The sequence below is a fragment of the Seriola aureovittata genome, chromosome 14, assembly GCF_021018895.1.
Source record: "Seriola aureovittata isolate HTS-2021-v1 ecotype China chromosome 14, ASM2101889v1, whole genome shotgun sequence".
In the NCBI taxonomy this organism is placed as follows: domain Eukaryota; kingdom Metazoa; phylum Chordata; class Actinopteri; order Carangiformes; family Carangidae; genus Seriola; species Seriola aureovittata.
In genome coordinates this window covers 12,813,408-12,833,988 of record NC_079377.1, presented here as the reverse complement: position 1 = coordinate 12,833,988, position 20,581 = coordinate 12,813,408, and the positions used below count along the sequence as shown (strand labels likewise).

General features: G+C 44.6%; 1 protein-coding gene across 5 annotated transcripts in view; it reads right to left on the bottom strand.

The window, feature by feature from the left end:
• The window catches only part of slit1a (slit homolog 1a (Drosophila)), an 89,876-nt gene that overhangs the window by 39,024 nt on the left and 30,271 nt on the right, over nucleotides 1-20,581 (bottom strand). The window lies entirely within an intron of this gene.

Below are 20,581 nucleotides of genomic sequence, written 5' to 3'. Positions count from 1 at the left end.
AAGCGTGCTTTTCAAGCAGCAGAATTCACTCTCTATTCAGTGTCACTCCCTTTTTTTTTTTTTTTTTTTTTTTTTACCACACTCATCGGTGCAGAACAGAAAGCTAAGGGCAGTGTTTTTCTTCCTCTCCAATGTGTGCCAAAACCCTGAGGTGTGGTACTGCATGGAGAGCTCTTCTCACAACGGAGTGGTTATTTTATAGTGGCTGTGTTATTCAGTGTTCACTCATGCTACAATTTGTTCTCTGGGCCTTAACCATTCTCTGGTGTGAGGTGCCCAACTCACTGCCTGCACACAGGCCGAACAAACGGGCAGCAGGGCAGCGACCAATGAGGGGTCCTCGCTGGTCCTGTGGGGTGGATTCATTAGGACGCAGTTGCACAAAGAAAATTATCTTTTAGAATTAGACTGTGTGTGTGTGTGTGTGTGTGTGTGTGTGTGTGTGTGTGTGTGTGTCCAGCACTAAACGGTGGGTACAAATTAGGCATTTGAAAAGTGCATGTGTGTGGAAAGTAAGAGAGTGACAGAACAGAGGGGAAGGTCAGAGAGGAGAGGAGGGAAAGAGAATAAATGAAACACAAGTAGCCATAGTTTTAATTAGCAGAGTCTTTTGTCTGCCGTTTAAATGGTGAGCTAACCTCATTCTGAAAGGCTCTGCCCCTCTTCTACACACACACACACACACACACACACACACACACACACACACATACACTACATGAGGAAATTGTAGGGCGCTGCAAGAGAGGCCCCTGTCTTGAAACAGACACACATGGAGGGCTCCCACAGCTCGGACAGACGTAAACAGAGTACTTATGGTCGCCCATAGAGGGGCTCAAGCACACCACCAGAACATATAAAACTACAAAACTATTTTCATAAGATTTTGATGACTATTACTTATTTAATGTTCATGTACACCGCAGCACGCAACCCCACGATGCACACAACAAGTATCCACACTTATAAAACCCCATGGGGTCATGTTAAAATGAGTTCCCAAGACTCCTGTAACACATCAGTCTCACATAGTGTCCCCATTGGGTCATCCTTTCCAGAACTTCTCTCTTGGAATGAATATTGCACATTGTTTCAGCGGGATACAAAAGCGAGGAGCAAAACACACCACAGCGGTTGTGTTGTGCAATCTATCTAATGAATGGGTGGTTCTGCCTTTATGGTGCAGCAGAAATTAAAAGCGCTCTGCAGGCCACTGCAAATACACCACAATTAAAAATTGAATTTGTGTTTTTATTTTGTTTTTGTTTTTTGGTGTTTGACTATATTAAATCCAAGGCAACTGTTGAACTTTTACCACAATGAAACATTGCATTTTGCTTGTACATGCACAGTTCAATATCTCACAGGACGTGGCTGCATGTGCAGCCGACTGTAACCTGTTGGACATTGCCCCGTCTTTACACTGACCCGATTAGGAGATGGATGTGTGTTAAACATGACAAGACACAACATGGGAATGACCATAAAAAGAACAGTTGTACCTTGGACAAACTCAAAACAAGTGGTCCAGTTGTTTTAACTGCATCACATTCCAACAGTATAGACAACAGCTTCATCTGGCTGTCATTCTCAACTCACAAAAACGTGACGTACATGTACAGATGTGCAAACGAAACACACACATCGCTGGCTTGTGTTCAAAGAGAACATAAATATTCCATCTGATGGATTGCTCTAATTTTATCATCTGAGGTTTTTGAGTTTTATTTCCTCAGCAGATCTGCATAACATCTGCTTTCACCGAGGTACACGGGCAACACAGTTAGCAGGCAATTTAGGCAATTACACAACAATAATCTGTCTGTTCTGTCAGTCTGCCACATTTCGCAGAATCATATCTCAGACATCAAGACATCAAAACCAGCTTCATGCCTCCCTCAAAAGCAAGCATGGGAGCAAGAACAGTTGTGCTCCCTCCAGCTCCTTTGTTGTTCTCTTGGCAAAACTGTCTGAGTGCAGAGTTGAAAGCTGAGTCAGTCTGGCACCCGGGCTATATTGGTGCCTCTTATCAAAGCGGCTGCTCCATGCGTGTAGAATGCTTTTGGTCCACCTTGCCCTGCACTCCACCTGATGACTAATTAGTCCTCTCACCTTCTCTCACCTTCCTGCAACAAACACACTAACACACACGGCAATGCCTAAGTGCTGTACTGCACACACACTGTTAATGACCGACCCCCCCCCCCCCCCCCGGACATCTGGGAGGAGTGTGGTATGTCTTCTCTGTGTACGTCTGAATGTGTGTGTGTGTTTGCTCCCGGGTTACAATAAGAAATGATAACAGATCGCTGTGCTGGGACAGCACTGTTGGGGAGCCAGAGGCGACAGAGAAAGTGAGACAGGCATGACAGGCTGGAATGCAAGACGAGGCAAGGAGGCTCTGACAATATGAATTCAATGCTATGTGTGTAAGTAGTAAAATCAAAGGTCTGGGGTGGAATCCGCACACTAAAGCCCCCATAATCCTGTTAGCACGCTATAACACGATTGGCTGGAGTGATCTATATGCTCCCACTTATGGTGCTGTTTGATTGGATTAGATGCAGAGGTCGTGGGAGGTCGCTTTATAACTGTAGGTCTGTTCTGGGACAATGCATGCCCAAAGAAAAAAAAAAAAAGAAGGCCCACGACAGCCCTGAGGGATGCTCTCTATCATGCCAGAAAGTCTGCCTTTCTCGCGTTTTCTCCTTCTGCCTGATCCTTTCTCTCCTCTGTCACAACTAACAGAATAATCACAGTGGTCTTGGTTTGGAGTCTGCTGTCTTCTGTGTCCTTTGAGAATTTATCGACGGGTTCAACTCCTACGGGAGCCAGAGCAATATTAAATTTAGCAATGTTACATTTCTGCATTTACACATTCTCAAAATGGCAAACAGGACATTTCTGTGGGAGACCATGCTGTATTTTACATAGTCTGTGGTTGCCCCTCACTGGTATTTTTTGTAAGCTCAGCCCCGACAGTGTTGGCTCTGAGATATTTGACATTTCTGATTAGTTTGGAAGCAGATTTTTAGGGAAGCACTGATCCCTTCAAAAACAGACATGATTATGTGAGAACAGAAACCACAGGGAGGGATATTGGCCACCATGGTCTCCATCACTAAGTAATGACAGTAAATCTAATGTTACAGCCACTCAGCAAATACCACCACAGTGCATCACTTGAGAAGAGGCCCAAACACAGTTAAAGACAACCAAACTGGCATGGTGAGAAATGACAGAAAGATTAAAAAAGATTGCCCCCCATTACACTCTTTCCAAAATGTGAGTCAACTTCCAGCCTCAGGCTCATCAGATTGCACGGTACTGCAGGAGCAGAGAGCAGACAAAGTTAAGAGCAGGAGCAGAGGTCACAACCCCTAGACTTCACTGAACTCGCACAGATTTGTTCAGGGGAAAAGGATTCATGGAAACCGTCAAAGCCACACTGCACTCTCCATTGCCCAGACTCCGTCCATGCACTCATCACAATGCTATGAGGACTATCCTGAGGCATGGCTGCCCCCCTCCCCCAAGCCCCATTCCAGGCCCCCAGGCATCTCACAGAGAGCTGTAATGATGTCAGACCTGCAACTTTTTGTTTCCCTATTTCCTGCACACAGCATGCCCACCAGTCTTTTTTCATTACAGGTGTGTGAAGCAATGTCTGAGTGAGCGAGAGTGAGTGTGGTTATGTTGGTGTTCAAACAGCCTAGACCTGGTATAGATTTACCTTAATGCACTACATACCTCCAAGTGGGCAGTTAGTTCATTAATGTAGCCTGGCTCTCTTTAGGTGACGTTGCTCACAGTTCATTCCCATTGTAGCCCTAATGATGAAGTAACACACATGTTTTCAGGTGTGTCCTCGCCGTATGAGCTACAGCCTCTAACACTCTGCGGTCAGGTTTTTTAAGGTTTCACTTATAAAAGACCTCAAACAATGGTATCGTTTAGTCAGTGTAAAGTGCTCTAACAGTAAACTTAGCTACTGATAGGCTTGTTTACAAGAATCCCTGCAGAGGCTATATCTGGAATAATTAGCAATGTTATCAGACATAGCTCAAGGCGCCTTGACTGGAGATTAGTCGCACACTGAAGGTAATGTCTGGTTCCTGTCTGATTCACATCATTAACCTCTGATCCATATCTCAGTACACTGCACTAATACTGTACAACTTCAACTCTCTTCTGTCTTTCCTATGATACAAATACCTACTTTGGCTTCATAACCAATGGGATGTTGATTCACACCAATCGAAAAAGCTGTGTAATGAGATTAGCATAGTTTTTTTTTTTTATGCTTTGATAATCACACCTTCAGTTCTTTCAATTTTTATTTCTGACAGCAAAAGGAGTCTCTGGGATGCTGCAAAGGCTCAGCCACCTCAAGCCCTCAGGGCTACAGGCTCCACAGTGTGGGGGTCTGTGGCTAAGTAATATACAACTTTGAATGCACAAATGAAAACACGCACATGGACACATGCACACACATGCCTCCGTGCGAACGCAAACAATTGCCTCTTTCATATCCTAAAGATTTCATAATTTCTGCCAACACACTTGGTTGACATGAGTGGTCAACACAGGGGATCTTGAATCAGACGGGATGATCTGATGTTCTGATGTCTTGGTGCCATTTAAGGATTTATGGGATTTCAGTGACCTACTTCACACCGACTGTTCACCTTTACTACTCTCTTTCTCCCTCACACTAATGTTGGTACTAAATTCACCTTTTTTTTTTTTAAGTATATTTTTTAGGCTTTTTTATGCCTTTGTTTGATAGTGCAGTAGTGAGACAGGAAATGGGGAAGCAGAGAGAGTGGGAAATACATGCAGCAAAGGCCGTCCGATGCGGGGCTCGAACCGGGCCAGATGCAGCGAGGACTGTAGCTCTGTTTCTCACAATTTTTAAGGAAAAACTAATAAGTCTGATTTTTATTTCAATAACAGCTCTTGAAAATACTCCCTACAAGCGAATAAATGTCGATTAAAAGTTTTTGCGCTGCAGTATGGATTGGGAGTTTTTCCAAACTACTGGCATAACTGTCATGTGATCTAGCATGAGACTGCTGGTGAAGGAGATTTTTAGATGATTTTACAGCTCTGTTTCATTTCAGAAGCAAAGAAAATGATCTGAAAGTGCGGGATAGAAATCTTTCAACATGTAAATGACACTTCATCCACAGTGGTGCAGACATGACCTGAGTTTTCCTAATGCTACTTTCAGAGCCTCTCACCCTTATTTCATCGCTCTGTCTGTTCAGTCCATCTCTCATGGCACCGTACTTTTACATTTAACAAAGAAAGCATTTTATCCCTGTCTTAAAAACTAGTAGAACTGTATCCATTTGTGACTGATTGGATTTCTAATTTCTAATCTTAATAAATAACTGCTGGTTCTGAAAAGAGGCGCCTGTATGTATGGTGCATTTGTTTAGTGTGTGTATGTGTCTGTATCTAAAATAGAGTGTTTGTTTTCTTGATTTCTTGACTGGACTGCATGATAAGAAAATGTTTATTCTTGCCAAATGCTCTTAATTTTATCCTGCCATTTAAAGAGGGAGAAAAAGACAGAGAAAGAGAGAGGGAATGTGTCTGATTACTTACTCATTAAGCGAGTTAATGAGGTGTGTGAGGGCTGTTAAAAGAATGGCAGTGTGCTGCCACTAACTGCTAACTACTTTCTTCCTCCCTGCACGGTAAAAACCCACAAGTGGACTCACACATAAACAACCACACACAACCACACACAACCACACACACACACACACACACACACACACACACACAACACACACACACACACACACACACACACACACACACACACAACACACAGAAACTGTGGGCCTTCAGAAAGTGAAGTGGCTGAACATGGAAATGTACCAACAAATGACTCAAGAGATAACTGCAAATAAAGGAGCAATACATTCAGATAAACAAACCAAGCCATGCATGCATGAAGTATTTATATCCACATCAACATCTTGTCTTAATGATACCTAAACTGTTCATATTAGTACTCAGTCATTGCCTCTACTGTTCTTTAAAAAGTTACAGGTTCATTTTTAACGCCGGTCTGAAAGCAAAATGTTCAAATGTCATTTTAATTGTCAGCACTCAGACACCAAAAAAACTGTAATCAATTTGCAATTTACCAATCAACAAATGTGACTTGACTAAAAGACACTTGAATTGACTTGGATTCATCTCAAGACCTGAGTTGGAAGACTTAAAAACAGCTCTACTCTCTCACTGGTGTGACAGCGAGCAGGTATAGGAGTGGAGGAAGGGGGAGTAGGAAGTTAGAGATGGCTCGACCAGGCCTAATGTAAAAATGTTGCCCTTAGCTCTGTCACTGGCGAGGCAGACGGTAGATGTTATCTCTTGATTAAGACAATTTCTGAGAGTGCATGAAGCCCCGCTTGAAAAGTGCAAAGAAAAAAAAAAAACCTGACTATGTTAACATGGTGCATTTATGTGAAGACATATCTTTGGCTGAGGTGCAGAGAACTGTAGAAGACCAAAAACCCGCAGTGTCAGACGGATGAAAAAAGAGGGAAGGTGTTAAGAGTGGGGGATAACAAAAAGAGGTGAGAAGGAGTATGCATCGAGGCTGCAGGGCGTTTGGGTGCTTGCCAAAACACAGGCATGTGTGTGTGTGTGTGTGTGTGTGTGTGTGTGTGTGTGTGTGTGTGTATGTTTGTGTGGCCCGGAGAGAGTGGCTGAGTGTTTCTGTGTGCGGTCAAGAGTATCTGCGCCTTCTTTCTCACCCTCATGCCCCCCCCCCCCCCTTTCTCATCCTTCTCTCTCCACACCTTCACATTTTGCTTTCTTTCTCGCCAGAATAAATGATAAACAAGCCTCCGAGCCGTGTCTCCCCTCATTTTCTCTCTCCTGTCTCCCCTCGGTGTGTAATACCTCCTTACAGCAGTCAGTGCAATCTGGACAAGGGAGCCAGACACCACCACCACCACCACTATCATCATCATCATCATGATTACCATTATCATCTGGAGGTCACAACACAGTCTTAAAAATAAAATCCTCCATTCATGTTCACGCAAATTATCATGCGCAGACACACGGCACATGCAAGCACGCAGAGTGTGTAAAGTGTTTCTCTAGTCCCTTTGTGGTGGAGATGAGAGGAGGAGGAGAGAGCTGGATGGAGCTCAGTGGGAGGAGGACTTGATAAGTGGGGAAGGAGAAACTGCTGCTTTCATAAAGAGAGGAATAAACAGGCTGCTTTAGGAAAACTCTCACACAAAAACCCAGGAGAGACTCTTGTTCCCTCCACGTCTCTCTTCTAGGACTAAATATAGACTCTACAAAGAATCCTAATGAAAAACAAACACTGTGTTAATAACAAATGCGGCACAATTCAATAGCATCTGTTTTCCTTTGTAGATTTCTCTTTTCTTTTGAAAGCTAGTGTCAACACCAGTCCACCAAAACTAGTACAAACAGCCAGGGAAAATGTTTGAGCAGAGCTGCATGTCACATCACTATAGTCTCTCTTTCCTCTGCAGTGTCGCCTTCTCTATTTATTTATATGGACTTCAGGAAATAAGTCATCAAGCAGCATTATCTCATTTCCAACATACCCCACAGACGATTATAGCGGCGCGCTCATTTATATGTTTAACCCTCTAACGTCCTATGCTTCCATACATGCTGACAGAGGAAGGAGGAGGCCATCTGGAGAGGGTTTGTGATTTATTCTGATGTTGAAAGATACGGCCGGCGTAACACCCTCTGTCTCCCCTGGTTCTCTCGCTCTCATAATACACACACATCCACAAACTGTCTCTTTTCGATGGGACCTAAAGGGGATTTCATGGATGGACTCCACTCTAATCATCTACAGCTCACCAACCAATGAGAAACACACAGCGCTCCCAGACTGGAACACTCAACAACCACCAAGAGCAAACACACTGTCAGGAGAACTTATCAAGTCCACATGAGGGCTGACACACACACACACACACACACACACACACACACACACACACACACACACACAAAGAGAATCAAGACAGAGCTAGTTTAACTGTTGCCCACATCTCTTCTTTCACTGTAAATGATTCATGATGTCTGTGTGTATTTCTAGGCTTAAAAATCCCATATGAGCGCATACATTTGGCCATGTGCTCTGCTGCCACCCGTGAAGTAAATGAAAGAGTTAACATGGCTAAGAAAGAAGGGAGAAAATCTATCCCCTCTCCCAGCTCTCGATTCACCCTAATTTCCCCCTACCATTATGTCTACTTGTGTTTCTGAGTATGTCCAAGCCTTTCATTGGCAGTCAAGCTGAGTGATGGAGCAGGGGCTGAGCGGCATCGATCATGACAAACGCTTACAGGCGCTATCAACTGACGGCGGGGTGTACGATAGCGCTGCTTTGCACAGGGCCGCAGCCAAGCCCCCGTCCATCCATCATGCTGTCTACCTGCTGGACAATAGAAGAAAAGTGTGAGAAGAACACTGTGAGAGGAAAGGCGGGAGGGTGAGGGAAAGCACACCTCTCAACATGTCCATTATCACTGCCATTACCTATCCCCACATTAGCCAGCGGGCTCACACCAAGCCAGAAATAATGATCTCCACCTCTGAGAATAGCCTGGAAATCATTTTGTAGATTGGACTAATGTCGGGACAGGAGTAAAACGGGAAGGAGGCAGCCATTTAGAAAGACAACAAAGCCCAAACTGGGTGGCTGCTCTTACACTCACACACACACATACACGCTGTGTGGTCTCCCTAAACTAGTTATAGATGCCTCTTTGTGAACGGCTGGCTACCTAGAAAGTGGAAAACTGATCCTGTAGATCGGATGACAAGCTTTTCCTGGAAGCGCTGGTCTGAGGTCAGTGTTATTGAGCCGCTGTGATGACAGATCCACCACACCTAACCACAGGCGGCGGATATCAGATCAGAGGACTGTCACTAAGACACACACAGTCAGGAGCTATTTCAATCAACACGTAAACCAAACACACTTCAGGACACTTAATCGACCTTGTGCACTTCGTCGAGGTGCAGAGTTGCATTAAGACACAGAGTGAGAAAAAGCTTTGGGAAAGAAAGAGAGTTTAAAAAAAAAAAAAAAAAAAAACATGAAACACATGGACAGAGGGATTTGATGAATGAACCCCTGCATAGATCATTTTCTGGTTTCCTTTGCCTTCCCCTCTCTGAGGAACTGGTACACAGCCTCTTCTATTCTCTAGACTCACTGTAATAGAGAGTGAAACCTCCCCGTCATTACTTTAAACTCTCACAGTCGCCGTCACACATGGAAAGTATCATGCCAGAGGAGAGGAGAGGAGAGTAGAGTAGAGGAGAGGAGAGGACTAAGCCAGAGGGAAGGTGAGCAGAGTAGCTACCTTTATATCATGCCCCTTCTCTGTCCAAATCCCTCTGAAAGTTAAACTTAAAAAAAGCCCAAAGCTACTTGCCTAGATATACACAGTCAAGGACACCTAGTCCAAACAGAAGACCTCATTAGAAGGAAAACTGTATCATTTCCCCTCAACTCATCTTGTTATTGTTGCATATAATATTACTCCTCTAAACTCTTACCCAGTTTTCCTATTACATGTTTAAATGTGGGTGTGCAGTGACTTAAATATCTTGTATATATGCATCATTTTGCTGTGAGGGAAAATAAGGCCACATTGCACATTGAGTGGGAGATTTAGATGTCCTATAGCACAGACCTGAGAGGTGAAGTGATGGAACAACAAAGGCTGCAGGCTCTTCCCTCGGTTACCTATACTGCCTCCTGCTCGCCATGATGTATGAAACAGGTGCATTGTGGCTGACGTCAACTCAACAATTCACCCTGGGCATGTATCACCTTATCTTTAACAGGACACACTCACATGCAAACAAATGGGCCCTCCAAGGCATGCATGCACATACATACGGTGCTTTCACTCCCACACACACACACACACACACACACACACACACACACACACACACACACACACACGTTATCTTAATGCAGCAAGGCAGCAATGTAATCAGCAGTAAGTCAGGCCTGTCGTCCCTGTATCTCTGCACTCAGTGCTTCCCAAAATACGCAGTATAGGTGACTATGGTTTGCTGGAGACAAAAGCAGCGGCTGCGCACGTCACTTTATCACAAACAGACGGTGGAATCACACTTGTGCATCACAGTATATGGCAATGTGTTGATAGCACCGCCACATCACTGCTGGCAGGTTATATCATGGCTTGATTATATTAGTAAAGTATCCTTTCACACTCATTCACTTTGTGATAGAGAAGAACGATGGGATGGTTTAACCTGACACCCTTTGCCTTGCAATCGTCAACAGCAACATGATCTTGTTTCCATTTTTCACTCACTTTAGAGCCAAAACAAAAACAACTATTTTCATAATCGATCGATGTGTTGAACTTTTTCTCAATCAACTGATCAACTAGTTTACAAAATGTAAAAAAATAAGTTTCCTGAAGTTTTCACAACCCAAGATAATTCAAATGATTAGCTATTCAAATTGCTTGTTTTGTTTACACAACAGTCTGAAACCCAAAGATATTCAGTTCACTATCATAGAAAAGAAACAAATCAGCAAAGATTCCTGTTAGAGAATCGGAAGCAGTGGATTTTAGGAATATTTGTTTAAAAAATGACTTTATTTAATGGTATATCTATAACTTGTCACTGATAATTGTTTTGCTGATTAACTAATTGTTTCAGCTCTGATTCGTTTTGTGATGGTGAATAAGGCATGAGAAGTGAGTAAAGACAAAAGTAGCTGTGACTTTCCTCAACTTTCTTCTTGACTATAAACAATCTCCAGCAGTTTATTGTGTAGCTACAGCGGCTACATGTGTAGGCGTCATTGCTACGTGTTTTTCAAACAGATAAACATTTAAAGCAGCTGGAGTTTTGAGCAAATACTGATTCTGCATAGAACAAGGCCAATGATGGAAAACACCGATGACGCCCAGAACAGTGGATGCATACAAAACAATAGTTACCTGAGTGAGAATTAAAGAGTTGTATTTTTTTTTAAGTCATCCTGTGTGCTCAAGAGTATTCAGCGATTTTGCATCTCCATCTGCTCAACCAGACTGCACTGCTCATCCCAGACAGCCTATTACATAAGTAAAGAGGTAAAGGTTAACCACTGGTCAGCTGGCACAGTGTGTGTGTGTGTGTATGTGTGTGTGTGTGTGTGTGTCTGTGTGTCTGTGTGTCTGTGTATGTGTGTGAACAGGTTTGAAGAGGCAACATTTCCTTCCTGTGACAGGTGTGTGTACATGTCAGGGGTCAGTAAAGGCATTCGTGAAGCTATGAATAAATAACTGCAGGGTCTCTGAGACTATGGAAATCTTTCATGAATATTACATGAGGCTGTCAGGAAGGCAAACGGCTATGCTCACTCTGGAGTCAGCTCTTACAAACCGACTAAACACACACAAACTTTAAAACTATGTTTTTAACTCCTTTATTTGATTTTGGCCTCCAACTGATGAGCCCAGAATCGAATAATTACTCCCATTTACATTGATCTTTAATTGCTTTTTTCTTCAGTTCGGTGCTGTCTTTCTTTTTTTCGAATGATTGTCTTCGCTTATTTTAATTCTAATTTATGTTTTTTCATGATTATTCTGCTTCTTTTGTCTGAAGAAATTTGCATAAATGTTACTCTTTTCTTAGAGGTAATTTTCTTTGATGCCTGTTCGTATAGATGCTGATTTTGTTGTGGGCTCACAGGACCTTTGCAGCTACAATTTCACAGAGAAAACTGTGACTTCAAGTAAAAAAAAAAACTGCAATGAAACTGAATCAGAGCCTCTGGGCTTTCATTTTCCGCCTTTCTTTCTATCAGTGCTCTTCATTAACTTCACTGCATAAAGGAAGTCATTCCACAAGAGCTAACGGCCCAATACTTTCGAGATTCAATTTTACTCAGGCAGCAAGTCAAAACCCAAATCTAGTCAGTGTGTGTGTGTGTGTGTGTGTGTGTGTGTGTGTGTGTGTGTATGTATGTGTGTGCATGCATGTCGGTGTGTGTGTGTGCAATCCTAATGGTGGGATGGGTTCTCAGTCCAAACTAGAGGTGCAAGGCCAGAAACTGCAGAGGTGCTGGTTGCTAGGAGACAAAAGGTACTCAGCTGGAATTATGACTAAGCCTTGAGGATAGTGTGTGTACGTGCGTGTGTGTGCATGTGTGTGTGTTTGTTTGCAAGCATGCACATTTTTATGTGTGTGTGTTCTGTTTGTAAGAGCAAGACTGAGCCTGGCATAGGAAGGAGAGGACAATGGTTTTGGTCCCAGCTGTGCTGCAGTTGGTGGGAGGCATCCTGAGAAAAAGAGCGTAACAATGGACATCAGTGACTGCTCTGGATGTTTACTCTGTCCTCTGCAATGCTCTGGAATACCCTCATCCTCCCACACTGACAGCCCACATACAATATAGGCCTGGGAGTGAGTGAAGCAAACCTTACAACCACCACATAATGACAGACAAAGACAACTATTTCAAATCATGGATACAGACGATCTGCTTCTATGACCAACAAGACGTTTACAGTTATTCCTCGTGGTATTATGGCAGACCTCAGTGTGAACAGTTTTCATTGGAACTATTTCTTTGGTAAAAGTAGTTCCAATGAAAATTGTTCACAGTGTGGTCTGTGGATTATCAAGCGTAACCATGACACTGTTTCTGGAAAGACACATTGCGCTTATGTAATTTTTCAATGCTTTGACTTGCATAAATAAAATTCCATTCACCTCTTTTGAATTTGGTTCAAGAGCAGATACCTAATAGGGTAATATACAAGGTTTGATGCCGTAGGAGAGATGTGAAAATACTTTTTGCGACTTGATTCCAGACAAAAACTTTCACCAGATGCTTGACAGAGGGTCTCCCTGCCTGTTTTATTCATTTGGTATGTGATATTACCCACTTGCATTCCTTAAATTTTTCAGAAGTGTCACAAATGGCCTTGAGGTGTATTCATTAATGAGTGACCAGCCTGGAGCAGCAGATGTGATCTGCAATGCTCAGGAGGTAAAGATGAGGCCCGAGCGAAGACTGAGCGCTCAGTGTTAATGAACCCTTACAGAGGTGCAGCCGTAGGCATGGATTATCACCACAAGGGCCAAACACACACATAAAAACACACAGAGACTCACACACACACACACACACACACACACACACACACGCATATGCCAAAGCGTCTCTTTGTCTACCTTCAACTGCACTACAAGTTGAATCAATAAAATATCCAAAGCACTTCAAGGGTGTATTTCAACATTATGATAATAACTCATCTTGACAACAGTGTCTAAAGATAAACATACCCCTGAATGAAGGAAACCGTTTTTCCCTTTTCTAACAGATAGAGTCCAACACAATGGAGGCTGAAGCACATCCATCATCATCCACAAGCATTAGCATAAAGACTGATTACTCCCCTGGGCTGCAAGCCGTCTGTGTGGAGTAATAAATGCATGCCAGTACAGTTAGCATGCTGTCGCTAGCCAGATGAGGCCAATACCTTCAGATAAATTACTGAAACAATGACAGCTATGAGGGATAAGTGGGAATACAGTGGCTTTTTGTTCCATATGTGTGAACACTGAATCAAGTCCATTTGTTCGAGTTGAACTAACATGCCACTGTGCTTGCCTGTGTAATCACGTCTCTGACAGCATGTGTCTTTGTGTGTTCTCGAGAGCAACTTCTGGATCATTTTATCGCCATAAGTTCTGCATGGATGCCGACGCATAGCCAGGGGCTGAGAGCGTACATATTTGCGGCTGTGTGTGTGTGTGCGCACGTGTGTGTGTTTGTGTGTGTGTGTGTGTTAGAGAGACTGGTAGCCCCCGAGGAAGCTGTGTGTCATAAAGCCAGCCTGGCACAGACTAGAGGAGCAACTGCCAGAGCAGGGGGCATGAAATTAAAACTCACCACCCAGGAAAGAGGGAGAGGAGGGAGAGAAAAAGTCAGAGGGAGGAGGAGGAGGAGGAGGAGGGGGAGGGGGAGAAGGGGGAGAGGGGTGGTGGAGGAGAAACAAAGGATAATAAAGATGCAAGGAAGGACAGGACACAATAGCCTTTCAATATAAAATTACCCAAGTCAAATAGGAAACAAAAGAAATTTGCACATTTTCACGGCAGAGTGGAAATGTGCTCTGCATTAATGATGCCTGCTGGGATTCTTCTATACTATATCTGTGACAGGGGAAAAGACGAAGAGAAAATCCTGCAACTGTCAAAAAACAAAAACTGAAAAAAAACAACCCACAAGAAAGACCTGTTAAGAGAAAAAGTGCTGCTGACCCTCAGAACTTAGAGCCATATATCATCATATGTGTTGACTTGCCTTGTTGCCAGACATACATTTGGTTTGTGTTTCTTGTGATGGTAATAGATCACCCCACTGGTCTAGACCTAATCAACACCGAGGCTGTGCACAGACCTGGCACCTATACCTACCTATACACACACGCGCGCGCGCACACAGGCATGCACGCACGCGCACACACACACACACACACACACACACGCGCACACACACACACACACACCACGCTGCATGTCCGTGTAGGCGTCCTCTCTACAATTTTCAACTCTGACCTCCAGAAAGAACAGGAGGCCCCGAGAGGCTATGATGGATATGCCAGACACAAGGAGTGTGTGAGTGTGTGTGTGTGTTAGTGTGTGGAAGTACACACTATGCTTACCTGACAATGCTACATCCTGTGGCTGAACTTTTCTGTTTATTTTCTTTGGTGTATTTTACTGCTCTAGTGCAAATCGTCCCCTCAGCTACCCTGCCTACTGGCCCGCAGAAGGTGTTTACTGAGAAAATAATACACGCACGCACATACACACTCAAGCGCAGACATACACGCGGCTGGGAACAGTCTAGCGGATGTCCTCTCCCTGAGGTTCCTATCTCACCCTAGCCGTGACCTCTCACCCCAGCTCTGTGAGTAAGGCAGGGAGGGCCCTGAGCGTGACCGATCCATTAGACTCCTCTGACAAGGATGAGGATGACATCTGAACCCCCTGAGGCAGGGGAGGGAGGAAGACGACGAACAGAAGGAGGACTACTAAAAAAGTGGGAGTACACGGGCTGTGCCCCCCAAAAAAAACTGAACAATCAATTTGAAGAAAAAGGCCTTATTCCCCAAGTTGACTTCGTAAATCTTTGAAGCAGTTACTGTTGATCTCTGTCCTTTCCCTTACTATTTCTTTAGCCGTCTGTACGAGGTCGCAGTGATTTTATTTACAAAATAAGGTACGTAAACAAGTCTGAGTCAAATAAATAAGCAAAACTAAATCATGGAGATGAGCTGTGGAAGTTATTCATGGTAAAAAAAACAGGATCTTTGATCCTCTGTGTTCAGGGTCATTGCTTAAAGATAAAATTTCACGCTACTTCTCAGCAAGGATTTGCTACCAGTGAAAAAGTATGAAATGAGTGCTGAGCAATTTAAACAGGTCTGCGCACACAAAAATACTTATACACAAATACACAAATACGTTCTGCCACAAGAAGTCAGTGACAGCAGAGATGCCTCGCTCTGAGCTGAAAAGAGAGACCTTGGGAGGAAATAAAGGAAGGAACAGGAGTGGCCGCGTGAGAGGAGGAGGTGGGGTGCCGGAGAGATGGAGGGAAGGGAGGAGGATGGGACTTTAAGGATGAGCGAGTGAGAGTGACAACCCTGTCTGGAATGCCTTTGTCTGCGTAGGCTAATATTTGCTCTTGGATTTTGCTTTTTCCCCTTCTCTTATTTGCTGTTGACAGAGAGGAATGAAAAGGCACATAGCCAGCAGGTTACCTAGTAGCAAGACTTTTGTGCATATGCATGTGTGTGTGTATACATGTGTATGTGTGTGTGTAGCCAGCAGGTTCCCAAGCAGCAGGTGGTGAGCAGAGGCAGAGAGTATATGGAGTTTAGGAATCTTGTTTGCTGCTCAAAAGTTGCTGCTGCTCTGCAATTAACCCTGCTCAGAACTACAAACACATGCCAAACACGCATCCGAAAATGTGTGCGAGAGAGCCGGAGAAGATAGGCAGAAAAGGATGGAGACGTACAAACTCATTACACATGATGCCAAGATCCCTTCCACCGCCATCCCCTCCCCTCCCCTCCTCTCTCCTCCTGGAGAGTCAGGGGTTGCGGCAGCCTGCGGTGTCTGCCTGAAGGCCAGTCTCACAGCGGGCCAGTCATAGCGGCGGCACTTTGATGTCTTTGTGGCGAGACTCCGTGCCTCACGTCCACGCTCATTAACTTTGTCAATGACAGATCAATGTGAGCCCGCACAAGGCCTCGCTGCCTCAGAATTACAGACTATTTACCGATCTGGGTCTGAGTCTGGACTGGTCTCGGTCATAGCTCAGAACAAACACACAATACAGCAAGGGACGGGGAGACTGTTCGCTCGTCATAGCACCCATTTGACAAGAGTAGCCCCCTCGCACGTGCAAAGAGGATACGGCTCCACTTAACTCTGGCATCCCGACTTCCTATGGCTTAGTGCTCACAGACAGCAGTCACATCCCTTCACATCCTGTGGTTCCCTGTCTAATGATTAGGAGATTACGGCCCCCCCACCCCCACCCCCACCCCACCCCTATCTTTTTGCACCTTAACGTCAGTCAGACAGATGCAGCCGACCAGCGTGCTAAAACCATCGGAGCAGTTCAGGCTCGTCTCTCACTGCATGACCCACATTGTCAAGATCTGGCACTTAGCGCCTTTAAACCACCTCTTGAATCTTACCTCTCCCACTCTGTCTCATTTATTGTTGGTTTTTACTGCTTTTCCTTGCTTTTTGATGGCCTGCTAGCTTGAGTCAAGAGGGGTGAACGAGAATCTCTATTGCAATCTGTCTGGGAGATAAGGATAGTGCTGTTAAACGAGGACAAACAATCCGTCTTATGTCTATGTGTCACTTCCTCTTGCTTCCTCTGTCTATCATTGGATCCAAAAGAGAAACTTTTTTAGCTATTCATTGTGAGCAACATGAATGTTGAGTTTTTCTCCAAAATATTTTTTTTAACTAAATATGAAAAACCTCAGTGCATCAGTCTTGAATTACCCAAAAAGCAGCCTCACAATAAATTTATGATTTCCATCAGGAGAAATCTGATCAAAGAAAACAAACAAGACTAAAAGGGAGCAAGCATTTGGTACTTGAAAGTTTTCAATACTTGCTAACAACTAAGAAGTTGGGAGTTTTCTCAACTTTTAACTGAAATTACACTGATGTGAAGGCATGGAAATCACCTAAATTCAAGAGGGTTTTAACAACAGGGTTTTAAAGTGACACTGCAGTTAATGAGAAGCGCTGACTGCCAAAACCTCCTCACATGTTCTGCTGCACCCACATGCAAATCTACAGGTTCATCTCATACCAAACACACGCAGCCACATAAACATAGCCCCGGTAACTCACGGGACTGCATACACACAACACATGCACACACAGACAAGTTCTCGCATGGCAGTGCACGTACACACACGCGAACACACACACACACACACACACACACACACACACACACACACACACACACACATGCACACAAGCACATACACTCAGAGAGATCATCTGTACTCTAAATATTTAAAAAGACTATTCCTCTCTCTGTAATTAAAACCACTGCAGCATTCCAAGGCTGTATCCCCTACCATCAACGCATTTCTCCCTCTCCCTCCATCTCTCTCTAGTCTGTTGTTCTCTTCTTCCTTCCTCCATTTTGACCTTTGCTTCAGTTGCCTGGAAATGGGATGTTTGAAAATCTTCCAAAAACAATGAAACTGTGGGAATCCTCTGTGCAACAACTGCCCTCTCCTTGACACCCATGAATCCTTCTCTTTCCCTTTTTTTCTCTCGCTCATGAGCACCCCATCACCACCCACCACCAACACTAACACCACCCCTCATTTTCACTCACAGCTCATCTAGAATGGCATCGGTTCGTTTTACCGTTGGGAGTGAGTAAAAGGTCAGGTTTTGTCTGGAAGGTAGGAAGCAGTCTCTCCTGGGAAAAAGGTTGTCTTTCCTGAGAGAAGTAATGATATGTTAGGACAGCCTGCAGAGCAAATACAGGAACTGTGAGTCAGCGCCACACACTGTTTGGTTACAAAAATCAGGGCACCTATCGTGCCCGGGCCTGCGGGGATACCGGGAGTAAATCCTCTCCCTCTCCACCGCTTCCTCCCACTAGAATCTGCCCAAATCCTGCCTTTATCACTGTGTTTGCTCTGCTGAGCTCACTAATGCTCTCCAGCCTCTCTCACAAGGTAGGTGTTTATATGCATGTGTGTGTGTTTGCTTTGGCCTGCACCGTAATGCTTCCCATCCCTTCACCATCAACATGAATGGAATGCAGAGTGTAATGCGACAAAGGCCTGAGAGTGGGAACACACACTTGGAAGAGGCTCACAGGACAGACATGTTCCTGGAAAGGAGAGCAACAGTATATTCGTCAGCTCTAGTAGCCATAGATGAAGAGTGTGTGCGTGAGTGTGCGCATATGTGTGTGCGCGGAGTTGTAAACAAGCACTTCTCATGAAGTGGAGATGGTCTACGGAGAGCTGCTCTCATTTCAAACATCATTTATTTATTAGCCCCCTGTGTGGGACACACACACATACAGTCACACAGAGTGACAGAAATTCTGCAGTTTATTCCATCACGCACCAGCGATCAACCTCATTCCCTCACCCTTCTCTTTCCGCCCCCTCCCTAAGTCCCCTCCCTCCTTCCTTCCTTGAAATCGATGGAGTGTTTTGTCACCCAATGCTGCGTTTCGTGCAATATTCATCTGAAGAAAAAAGCCCATCTCACACTCAATGAATTTTCATAAACTCCGTTCGGCGCTGATTGGTAAATGAAGGGCTACGGGCTTGACACACATGCACGTACGGGCGCACACACACACACACACACACACACACACACACACACACACACACACACCAACAACCCCATTACCCAAGCGTCAGGCAAGGGCTTTGTTTTGTACCATTGGAATCTGACAGTGATTTATGGAGAAGGGGAGTCACACTACACCCTGATACACACAGCAACACAAAGCAAGGTTACTGGCCCAAACATGGGCACAAAGAAAGGTTACTGCTTCACCAACAAAGCCACACTGACAGCAGTGCACGCTGTGGTCCGGGGTCAACACCACATCAATTCAGCGCAATGGATGAATTCAGCCGACCCACTAAATGAATGCATTGGCCCCTTTCAATAACTTGTTTTGATGAATTCCATGAATATGAATCTCTCTGCTTCCTCACTCAATGATTCCTTAATGACTCTTCCGGAAACTGTGTGAGGCACGGAAAAGGCAAAGCTGACTCTCCCGATGTCATACTGAGCCCAAGTTTTCTATGCCAGTTTTCTGGAGTTGTTTTCTGCTGCATTAACATCTGCGGTTTTGTCAGAACGGTGAACCCTGACAGGCCAGACACACCCTTCCTCTCAGCGCAGGTATGCCCTCCTCAGTGCCAGGCTTTTCTTCTCTTTCCCTCTGTGTGGGCATGTCAGATCCACTTCACATGTGCTATCAGTAACAGCTCAGGTGAGGACACCACATTCCTTCGGATTCATTATGAACGTTGAGAACACAAGGCAGTGATTTAGCTGGTAATCTGCAGCAATTTTAGCTCCGCGCTTGGTTTTTGGAAGCCACACATGTAGACGCTGCAGGAGGAGAACTGATTCCCGAGGGAATTCTTTTTCTACACAGCAACCACAGAGCTTTTCTGCAGCGCGTTGCAAAATCCATTCTGGGTGCTAGTTTGTTGCTACTCGCAGTGTTCCCAGGATAAAACGTACAGCTGTGACACACTGTCTTGTAATGTTGGCAGGCCCAGAAAAAACAGAAGGAAGAGATAACGGGAGAGGGACACACAGCTGAGAGGCAGAAGAAAAGAGGAAAGGTCGGCCTGTCTCGTGTTAAGAAGTTGTGTAAAGGAAACAAAACACACACTGGTGACTCATAGACACATAACACTGACAGTGAGTCATCCTTAATGAAGCTTAATTTGGGGGTAAAACACTCGTTGCTGGTTTTGCTCTAAGGGCTCGGGGATGCACCGCAGAACCTAATGATATCAGAGAACAGGCCTCAAAGTCACACAGACCATATAGACTATACTGCAGAAGCACCAAAAGAGAGAGAGGTGGAGAGAGGGAGAGAAGGAGGGAGGGGGAGAGAGAGTGAGGAAAAGAGGAGAGAATGGGCCTGATTCGAATAAGAGTTCATTTTCTAAAAATGTTCCTCTCCGTTTTGCTCATTTCACTACTCATACTCTCTTGATGAGTGCTTCAGCTTTGGCAACAATAGTATACATTTGTGTGTGTGTGTGTGTTCGGTGGAGGTTTATGAAAGCCACTCCGGGGCTCTCCAAGGCCGGCCAGCCACGGCCAGCTTGACGATTGAGGATCGGAATTCAGGAGGGCGGTTGACAAAGAGGCTCTCCCCTGGTGTGTGTTTTACAGAATGAGAGAAACACACAGTGTAGATGGAAAGAAAGGACTA